This window comes from Amphibalanus amphitrite, unplaced genomic scaffold (assembly GCF_019059575.1).
Source record: "Amphibalanus amphitrite isolate SeventyFive unplaced genomic scaffold, NRLGWU_Aamphi_draft 000135F_arrow, whole genome shotgun sequence".
Lineage (NCBI taxonomy): Eukaryota > Metazoa > Arthropoda > Thecostraca > Balanomorpha > Balanidae > Amphibalanus > Amphibalanus amphitrite.
The window spans coordinates 133592-137786 of record NW_024881630.1 but is presented as its reverse complement, the minus strand read 5'-3'; positions in this window follow the sequence as shown (position 1 = coordinate 137786).

Below are 4195 nucleotides of genomic sequence, written 5' to 3'. Positions count from 1 at the left end.
GATGGGACACCACCTGGACCTCATCCTGCAAAACGTTCTAGATGCTTTAGTCAAGGGGTTCAGGTCGGGTGACTGAGGGGGCAATAGATCATTAAGCCAGCAATGGGCTTCTCCCCCGAGCTCCTCCGTTTTCTTGTGCTGGATGGAACTTGCGTTGTTTGCGGGTGTTCTGTCGTGCTGGAAAACGAAATCGACTTTCGGATACGTCTTCAGGATCCATAGGATGACGTCAATGTCATCAATGTCAATCAGACGCTCATGCATCGTCCCGTTCATCTTCTAATTGGCGTTAATGAAGACGGTTGGGCACTTCTTGCCGCCCGAGCCGTGGGCTGTCCTGGATGGCCTAAGACACGGCAGTCACGTTCTCAGAGTTTTGAGAGAACGTGACCGGTCTGACCCGGAGGCATCCTCCAGGACCTCCCCTATTCGTATTTGGCTTTGATACGCGTAATTGTTCGCAGGGGGCTCCAAATTTCATCGCAACCTGCTCAATAGTCGTGCCCGATTCGGCCGCCGCGCGCGGGTATCTAACGACATGTGACGTTTAGCATGCCTCCATGACTGGACGTTAATGGTCTGCTTTGTTCGACATCTAGCTGTGTAGCAGGATCATTGAAGATATTGCTTGCGGCTATTGGCTTCCCTGTACATGTCGCACAGGACACATGTACATGTTCTGTACATGTTCCCTGTCCCTGTACATCGCACCCTGTACTTAAGAAGACCCACATGTCAATGAATGGAGTGGGCAAGCACAGTCGTCACTCCTAGGTAACGTAGTTGCAGGTCTATTGTATTTGTGACCGTGATCTGTGTTGAAGCTGAACAGCGCTGATTGTTGTTATTGATAAGCAATAAGCATTGTACTATTAACACTATCCCAGTTTTGAATTGCATTTATGGTGTACATGTAATATAAGGTAGGACACTGGTATTTTGATTAATGTCCGTTTGCATGTGTCTGCAATTACATGTCTACCTACCTATATGCTGAAACATGTTTGTACCGACATCCATGGCAGTGGACTGGGAGCTTATTGCCAAATTTGCGGAATGTGGCCTGTGCTGTTGGTCTGTTTGATTTCTGATCTGTGTCGTTCGCTTCAGACCCCTGCTTGACTCCAAACGGATGTTTTTTAATGAGCTGGTCGTCGGGCTGGATCCTCGCTGTGATTTATCTGGGTGTGAAAAGATGGCATCTGCCTTTGCGATTGCGGGGTCCGTCCTTCAATGGGCTAAAGTCATGTTTATATATGTATGACTGTTTTGTGTTAGGTTAGGACGTTAGATCGTTACGAGATGATGTAGCAACACCAGAGGTTTAGATAAAATGATTACAAAATATATTTATAATTTATACAGAAAACGCCTTTGTCAAGGCCTGTCATTTGAGAATTTGTCATTTGTCATTTGAGAAGGCTGATGAAGCTGATTTTTCGTGAGGGGGTACGCAAAAGGTACAATACATTTATTTTATGGTTAGCTTTACCTTGTATAACCTTAGATCATAGGGATAGGCGTCGCCAGACATTTTAGGTAAGGGCGGGGGGGGGGGGCAAAACTTGGCAATCTAACTTTGACTTACTGATTGTCAGAGCCCAGAGGTACTTATGAAATCGGCCCTTCCGCAGTGAGTGATACTAAAGCGATTACTAGCCCCAGTTTTGTATTGTTTTGGATATATCGCCTTTTCGCCTGAAAATAAAACTTTACTTTTATAAGACTAAATATGGTAAAGGAATAATATGATAATTGATAAATAATAAAGAAAATATCATAATGAAAAACAGAATAATAGTATGATAAAAAAGATTATAAGAATAAAAAAATAAGGGCACAGAAGACACCAAGAGACATTTTTATAGCCAGAGAACATGTTTTCGCAGAAAGATGCTCTCGACGAGTAGTAAAGTAATCTTGCTCTCGACCGCAATGTCTCAAACCATCGTTTTCTGGCTTTGGAAAGCAAAACCATTCACTTACTATACTACAATAAGCCAAAGCCTTTCAACGAATTATAATTTATGGGGGTAGGGGCACAGTAACAAACAGTAACAAATACATTGACACGTAAACCAGTTTCCTCGCTGCAAACGGGCCCCAAAAGACATTAAATTTGCATAACACATTGGATAAATAGGATATCGAGTTTCGATACCTCTATTTAAGTGGCATCGTCTGAAACACGAAAAGAGCAAGCCACAAGCGAAACAAGTACCTATTGAGACACAGCCAGACTATCGAGACATAGCCACACAAATGCATTCGAACAGTAACAAATAAAACTGAGCATAATTGAGTACACATCAAATAACTTCTGTATCACAGACGGTCGGGTCGACTCACAACTGACGATTAATCGAATCGTCACTGTTCTAAGCTCCCAGTCCCGCTGTCAATACGAGTACGTGCTATACGTATAGTGGGGGTTGAGCTCACAGCAGCTCCATGCGTCGATTTCCCATGCGGGCGAACTTTGACACGAGCTCTTCCATGTTCAGCTCAGATGCGATATCACTCGCTGAGAAGAAAACATGAGGTGCTCGAGCCGTGCTTGGCTCATCGTGATGTGCAACTTACACTTTACCCGCACATGACTGGGGCATTTTCCGTAACGCGAGTGGCTGGAAAGAACCCAGTTTGTAGGTATATGTATATTTTTGAAAACTTTCAAAATTTAGAAAATCCGAGATAGCAATTTCATAGACACATTTATTCAAAGTCCACGCATGCAAAGAAATTAGATTTACCCCGCGTTCGATGTATCTCAGACGACGAAGATTCTACGTCGTCCGGCCAATCCCGTCCAAGGTCAGCGGGGGCTCGGCTGCAGTTCTGGAACGTGATTGGCCGGACGGCGTAGAATCTTCGCCGTCGACGCCGTCCGAGAGACATCGAACGCGGGGTTAGCTTAAAAACTGAGGTCTTGAAAGCGATTACCGTAGTTCAATGTTTGCATAAAATCGGCCAACATGATTTCACTCTGACGTTATTACTTATTTTAGGCCGACCTATGGTAGCTAGAAAGTTAAAATTTGGACAAACGGTGTCAAATTGATATTGCTGAAGGTACGGCAAGTTTCGTGTCGATATATTAACCCGGCCTGGGTCGGGCCCGGGGGGTAATCCCAACCACCGCGGCCCGGGGGGGGGGGGGCGTTTTTCGCCCAACCTTCCTGTCTAACTCCGTAAATAAGGGAGCTACGGAAACAAAAGCGGTACCAAACGAAAGACCCTTACGAGACGATTCAAAAGCACCAAAATTGTTTGACCTCAGGTCAATTTTCAAGTTCAGAGGTCAAAGTCAAAGGAAAAAACCGGCACATCTGTAGCGATCTCAAAGTAAGCATTCTATGTAGAGGACGGCAGGCTGCAAAAAAAAAAAAAAAAAACGGCAAAGTTGGATGTCAAACGAAAGAGGAAATTTTGAGGATTCCGAAAATGTGCTCGAAATCAAAGGTCAAAGTCATGCTCAAAATTGCCCTCAAACTTTGCACTTTTTCGTACATCTTGCGTGCTAAAATCCAAGATGTTAAAAAATGTTTTAAGGCTCATCAGGTCCCTATTTTGTTCAACTTACGATACAAGGCTGCTCAAAGGTCAAGCGTATCCTTGCTAGAGGCTATTTCACTGTTAGTAGTACTTGTTAGTACACCTTTTTGCGTTGTTCGATGGCCAATCGTCATAACCATTTCGGCATCAGTTTGAACAAGCGTCATTCAGAATAACCCATCGGCGATGTGCATCACTGTTTGACGGTCGGCAAAACAGGCTGGACTCCATTTAACCATTCTGCATAACTCTTTGTCATTGAGCACAATGTTCGTCATAGGCAAAACACTTTGTCAGATTGTCATAATGCTTCGACATTTCACAAAATGGTTACTCGTTGTGCAAAATTCATCGGTACTGTGCGTAAACAATGACTGTTGATTTAAAACTTTCGTCAATGATCAAAATGTCAATGATGTAGTGCTTATCTAGCCATATTAAATGTTTAACGTTAATCACACATTTATGGATGAGGCTTGCGACAGTTTCAGCGCAATTTGCAACCAATTAACCATTGGATTCCGAAAAAGGCAGTTATACGATAGCTACGAGGAGACTGTCGGCGCAATACCGAGTAGGCATGTAGATGGTTGAGTGTCGGACTCCTAAGCGCTTCGATACAAACCACGAAGTCGGCCGT